Source organism: Mytilus californianus, unplaced genomic scaffold, assembly GCF_021869535.1.
Source record: "Mytilus californianus isolate M0D057914Y unplaced genomic scaffold, xbMytCali1.0.p SCAF_1, whole genome shotgun sequence".
Lineage (NCBI taxonomy): Eukaryota > Metazoa > Mollusca > Bivalvia > Mytilida > Mytilidae > Mytilus > Mytilus californianus.
This window is the reverse complement of record NW_026262581.1, coordinates 86962441-86969337: the sequence shown is the minus strand read 5'-3', so window position 1 is coordinate 86969337 and position 6897 is coordinate 86962441. Positions and strand designations below refer to the sequence as shown.

The 6897-nt window shown below is 31.1% G+C and overlaps 1 long non-coding RNA gene across 1 annotated transcript; it reads left to right on the top strand.

Moving 5' to 3' along the window:
• Nucleotides 1-1294: 1294 nt before the first annotated feature.
• LOC127709345 (uncharacterized) lies at nucleotides 1295-5939 on the top strand. The gene is made up of 2 exons (XR_007985609.1): nucleotides 1295-1917; nucleotides 2440-5939. It is a non-coding gene; the product is annotated as an uncharacterized LOC127709345 (long non-coding RNA).
• The last annotated feature ends 958 nt before the right edge of the window (nucleotides 5940-6897 follow it).

Genomic DNA, 6897 nt, shown 5'->3' with positions numbered 1-6897 from the left:
GGGGGGGGGGGGATAAAAAGAAATTGTGGGGGGCCAATTTTTTCTCATTTCAGATTTCAGAAATTAAAAAGAATTATTCTTCAAATATTATTTTTTTTTCAAATTTCAAATATTGAAAAATTTCAAGAAGTAATCTTTAATTGCACAGTATGGCGCATTAGATTTGTAAAATCTTTGATCACATTTATTTATTTGTTATGCCGAATCTAACAGTGTATTTAGATTTTTAATTTTGGGTCCAGTTTTCAAATTGGTCTACATTAATGTCCAAAGGGTCCAAAATTAAACTTTGTTTGATTTTAGCAAAAATTGAATATATGAGGTTCTTTGATATGCTGAATCTAAACATGTATTTAGATTTTTATACGACCGCAAAAAAATTTTGTGGTCGTATATTGGTATGACGTTGGCGTCGTCGTCGTCGTCGTCGTCGTCGTCCGGCGTCGTCGTCCGGCGTCGTCGTCCGAATACATATTGGTTTTCGCACTCTAACTTTAGTTTAAGTGAATGGATCTTTTTGAAATTTGACCATAAGGTTAAATACCACAAAAGGAAGGTTGGGATTGATTTTGGGGGTTATGGTACCAACAGTTAAGGAATTAGGGGCCAAAAAGGGGCCAAAAATGAGCATTTTCTAGTTTCCAGACAATAACTGTGGAACGGTGTATGGATCTCTCTGAAATTATACTACAAGTTTCCATACCACAAAGGGATGGTTAGGATTTGCTTTGGGGGGTTATGGCTCAAACCGTTTAGGAATTAGGGGCAAAAAAGGGGGAAAAACAAGGTTGTCCTGGTTAATGGACAAATACTTTAGTACAAAACATAATTTAAAGCAGTGTAAGGGAGATAAATCAAATACATCATTGAAATTATCTCCCTTACACTGCTTTTAAATTATGTATAAAGTAATGGTTAATGAACAATAAAGATAATCTAAAACAGTGTAAGGGAGGTAATCCAAATACAACGTTTTGGTTACTTCCCTTACACTGCTTTTAAATTATGTTTAAAGAAATGCATATTTATAAAGGAAGACCAGTAAAAATATCTGCAAATGTTTTCATCTTTTTTTTTTACAAAAAAATCGATATGAAAGATTTGACACTATATTTTTATTAATTCTATTATAAAATAGATTAAGTTAGCACTATGGTAAATTTAAATGGGTAATTATGGTTGCCAACTCCATTGGAAATTTGAATTGAGATTATGACCATATCTTGAGGGAAAGAATTTTTTTGGGGGAAAAAAGGGGGGGGGGGGATAAAAAGAAATTGTGGGGGGCCAATTTTTTCTCATTTCAGATTTCAGAAATTAAAAAGAATTATTCTTCAAATATTATTTTTTTTTCAAATTTCAAATATTGAAAAATTTCAAGAAGTAATCTTTAATTGCACAGTATGGCGCATTAGATTTGTAAAATCTTTGATCACATTTATTTATTTGTTATGCCGAATCTAACAGTGTATTTAGATTTTTAATTTTGGGTCCAGTTTTCAAATTGGTCTACATTAATGTCCAAAGGGTCCAAAATTAAACTTTGTTTGATTTTAGCAAAAATTGAATATATGAGGTTCTTTGATATGCTGAATCTAAACATGTATTTAGATTTTTGATTTTTGGCCCAGTTTTCAAGTTGGTCCAAATTGGGGTCCAAAATTAAACTTTGTTTGATTTCAACAAAAATTGAATATATGGGGTTCTTTGATATGCTGAATCTAACCATGTATTTAGATTTTTTATTTGTGGACCCCGTTATCTAATTGGTTCATATTGAGGTCAAAAGGGTCCAAAATTAAACTTTGTTTGATTTCATCTAAAATTGAATTATTGGAGTTCTTTGATATTCCAAATCTAACCGTGTATTTAGGTTTTTAATTTTGGGTCCTGTTTTTTAAATTGGTCTACATTGAGGTCCAAAGGGTCCAAATTAAACTTAGTTTGATTTTAACAAAAATTGAATTCTTGGGGTTCTTTGATTTGCTGAATCTAAACATGTGTTTAGATTTTTGATTATGGGCCCAGTTTTCAAGTTGGTCCAAGATAGGTTCCAGTATTTAAACTTTGTTTGATTTCAACAAAAATTGAATATATGGGGTTCTTTGATATGCTGAATCTAAACATGTATTTAGATTTTTGATTATGGGCCCAGTTTTCAAGTTGGTCCAAATTGGGGTCCAAAATTAAACTTTGTTTGATTTCAACAAAAATTGAATATATGAGGTTCTTTGATATGCTGAATCTAACCATGTATTTAGATTTTTTATTTGTAGGCCCCGCTATCAAATTGGTTCATATTGAGGTCAAAAGGGTCCAAAATTAAACTTTGTTTGATTTCATCGAAAATTGAATTATTGGGGTTTTTGATATGCCAAATCTAACCGTGTTTTTAGATTTTTAATTTGGGTCCCGTTTTTTAAATTGGTCTTCATTGAGGTCCAAAGGGTCCAAAATTAAACTTAGTTTGATTTTAACAAAAATTGAATTCTTGGGGTTCTTTGATATGCTGAATCTAAACATGTGTTTAGATTTTTGATTATGGGCCCAGTTTTCAAGTTGGTCCAAGTTGGGGTCCAAAATTATATTTTTTTTGATTTCAACAAAAATTGAATATATGGGGTTCTTTGATTTGCTGAATCTAACCATGAACTTAGATTTTTTATTTGTGGGCCCCGCTATCAAATTGGTTCATATTGAGGTCAAAAGGGTCCAAAATTAAACTTTGTTTGATTTCATCAAAAAATTGTATTATTGGGGTTTTTTGATATTCCAAATCTAACCGTGTATTTAGATTTTTAATTTTAAGTCCCGTTTTTTAAATTGGTCTACATTAAGGTCCAAAGGGTCCAAAATTAAACTTTGTTTGATTTTAACAAAAATTGAATATATGGGGTTCTTTGATATGCTGAATCTAACCATGTATTTTGATTTTGGACATTGGACCATAATAGGTAAATTAAAAAAATTCAAGTTCTTAGACCACATTCTTTCTGTGTCAGAAACCTATGCTGTGTCAAATATTTAATAACAATCCAAATTCAGAGCTGTATCAAGCTTGAATGTTGTGTCCATACTTGCCCCAACTGTTCAGGGTTCGACCTCTGCGGTCGTATTAAGCTGCGCCCCAGCGAAGCATTTTATTTATCAGTATGAATCATTTATAAGTTATTGATGAGTTCATAATCTTGCAGGCTCAGATATCTCTATGGTCAAATAACAGTTTAATTTACAATGCTTCTGATGTAACTTCAATAGTAAGCTTATACAATACATATTGTCTAATTTTTGTCTCGCCTTGACGGAGTCAAAAAGCGAGACATAGGTATGCTGTTTCTGGCGTCGGCGAAGGTGGAGGCGGTGGCGTCAACAATGTATTAATTTGTGATTAGGTCTTGTTCATGGGGAACCACTAGTGGTAGGTCAATGATATTTGGTATGCAGTTGTATAAGCATTGGCATATCTCATTTCCATGGAGATTATTTGCCTCCGCCCCCTTAGTCATGGTCTATAGACTTTGAAAATTTTGCTAAGTTAACAATGTATTAGTTTGTGATTAGGTCAGTTCAAGGGGAACCATTAGTGGTAGGCCAATGTTAATTGGTGTTCAGTTGTATAAGCATTAGCACATCTCATTTCCATGGAGAATATTTGGCCCCGCCCCTCAGTCATGGTCTATTTACTTTGAAACTTTTGCTAAGTTTACATGTATTAGTTTGTGATTAGATCAGTTTAAGATGAACTGCTAATGTTAAGTCAATGATATTTGGTATGCAAATTTATTGGCATTTGCAAGTATCGTTTCCATGGAGATTATATAGCCCCATCCCTGATCATGGTTCATTGACTTTGAAACTTTTACATAGTTTACAAGTTAATGTTTGTGTTTAGGTTTGTTTAAAGGGAACGACTTATAATAAGTCAATGGTATTTGGTATGCAGTTGTATTAGCATTGGCACATCTCATTCCATGGAGATTGTTTAGCCATGTACCTTCAGTCATGGTTCAGCGACTTTGAATATTTGCATAACTTACATGTTAAACTATTGCTATTTTAATTTCAACATTTGCATTTTCAAAATTACAAAAAGGCGAGCCATATCTCTGTGATAACAGTTTATTTCCATGTTGCAGTCTGATTTCTTTTAGCTGTATGCACCTTGCTTAAGTGAAATTTTGTTTGAAGCAAGTGCAGATTATTAAAAACTATTCTTACCATCTAATTTCTAACTTCATGAAAAGTTTTTGAACACCTAGTTATCTAGATCAATAGTTTTCATAGTTAAATTTTGTATTGGTTTTCTTCAAATTGGTCATTTGTTGAAATTTATTAGCCTTTTGCTAGTGAAAAGTAATATTTTTTTTCTAATCATTGTTTCAATAGTTATTAAACTATTGATATTTTGTTTGAAAAGAAAAAGAAAATGTTTTTGTTAGATAAGTGAACATTTTGTAAAAAATATTGAAAGCATATGCAAGGGAGATAATTTTCATTGTGCTAACATATCATTGATCTTGCTGTTTAATTATTTCCCTTTAATATCAGTACTTCAGTAATTATAACTATAGAGAAAAATATTCAAATTACTATTGCACAGCACTTTGTTGCAAAACAAAGAAATGATTCATTAAAAAAAGTTCAGAACTAATTACTTATGTAATGTCATTACGATATAAATTTTCATATACACTAGTACCTAATAAATAGGTTTCCAAATTAGTCAAGAAAAAAGAAAGTCAAACACTTGAATAAGATGTAAAGAATATTTTTTATTACATTGGTCTTGCTTCATACAAATAATCTTTCACTAGTAATAATAAAAAAAATTGCATCAGTTGATCAGTGTGAAGAGATGATTTCAAACTGCATGTTAGAAAAACATTTTGGCCAATTGGTTTGTGAATTGACAAAGCCTTTTGTATAAGAAGATATTGGTACATGTACATGTAGAAGGTACACAAGTATTTAAAAGTGCTATCTGTTTTTACATAAATATTGTTATTAATAATTATTTGTTTCAAACAGCTGCATGTGTTGTGGATTAATACAACTTTATGGTAAATGTTTTGATATACATTAAACTTTTAATTATTAAAAAGCATATAATTGATAAATGTCATTAGAATCACTTGTCACAGTACAAGGATGTTTAATATTTTAATGTTTCTGATGTAACATTAGAAACACTTGTCACAACACAAGGTTGTCTAATATTTTAACTATTTTAAAAAATTACCCCAATTTTCAGCACAGTATAGACACCACGAATTGATTTAACAGATGCATATACATGAGACTCATCTGAATGGAAAGAAGTTTACACTTTACACTGAGTTTAAAGGTACCATTAAAAGTTGTATATATGGGCATTAATCTTTACTTCCATGATCTATGTAGTTAGATTATACTCTCAGCCATTTGTTCTCACATTAAAATTTATTGTAATTAAATTGCATGTTCTTGATGAAATCAAGGTAAAAAATATGTCTTCTAAATACAAAGATAGAAACTCGTTTAATAAAAAAAATGGTGAAAAGGATCTGTAATAAATAATAACCTTTAAATAGCAGTTTAGAATTTGGAGATGACCATAGATGGTATGGCAAAGAGAGATGATTCAACAGCTACGATTAAGCTATTAATCTTGTCTAAGTTTATATCAAGAAATACTTTGAACAGTGGTTGACAAGAAATACTTTGAACAGTGGTTGACAAGAAATACTTTGAACAGTGGTTGACAAGAAATACTTTGAACAGTGGTTGACAAGAAATACTTTGAACAGTGGTTGACAAGAAGTACTTTGAACAGTGGTTGACAAGAAATATTTTGTGATTTTGTTACTTATGAACATCCATTGTTAAATGTGTTAATTTTATGTCATATATATTTTGAAGTTGTTAACTTATAGTCATGAATAAAATGGATTCAACAATTATGCATTCATCTTCTACTATATTGTTAAGTCGTACATCATGAAGGTTAAAAATTCTGCATTTATAATAACAGCTTGAACAGACCCCCCAAAAAAAATGTTTAAAAAAAGAGGTGACACTCAGCAGATTATAAATAAAAGAAAGAAATGAATAATGACTGTCATATTTCTGACAATATGACAATAAACAGCTTCACCATAAGCCAATAGTACACCCATCTGCCAAAAGTTGTAAATTGAATAGATATAAGCATCCATGTAAAGTTTGCAGTCATAAAAGATGAGCCATTGTTACTTTCTGGTATCTCTCCATACTGACTATGTGAGACCCTCATGGGAAGTCAAGGTCTTTAAACACCTCTCTAGTAGAAGTATCTCTCTTTTATCAAAACCTGAGTTTTTGTATAAAAATAGAGATGCGATATGATTACCAATGAGACAACGATCTATAAAGATCAAAGGACAAAGATGAGAATTGTTACAGGTCAACGCAGGGCAATTTCAGAATTGATTGGTTATCATTGATGATTTACTGTTGCATAATAATCCGAGCATATTAGTGGCTTGCAGTAATTGTGGCTATGCCCTTCTATGACTAAAATTTTTAAACAGTACAAATGTGTATTCTAATAAGTTGGAATTGCATAGAAGACTTTTTTTTATTCATTTTGTCTAGACGTTTCTTCAACAAATATTTCTGTCACACATTCCTCAGATTGACTTCATATTTGGCCGACGGCGACAAGTTATAAATTATGAACAATTTTTTTATCTGTAGACATCTTCTCACTGTTTGCTGATACTTTGAAGTTTTCAATATTTTGAATGAACTTCAAATTTTTTCTCCACTCATTTGTCTACTACAACAGTACTTTGTACGGTAGACAGCTTGAGAGTGATTAGTTGTAACGTGTGTATGTTTATCTGTCAAACACCTACTTTCTGTTTACCGATACTTCAA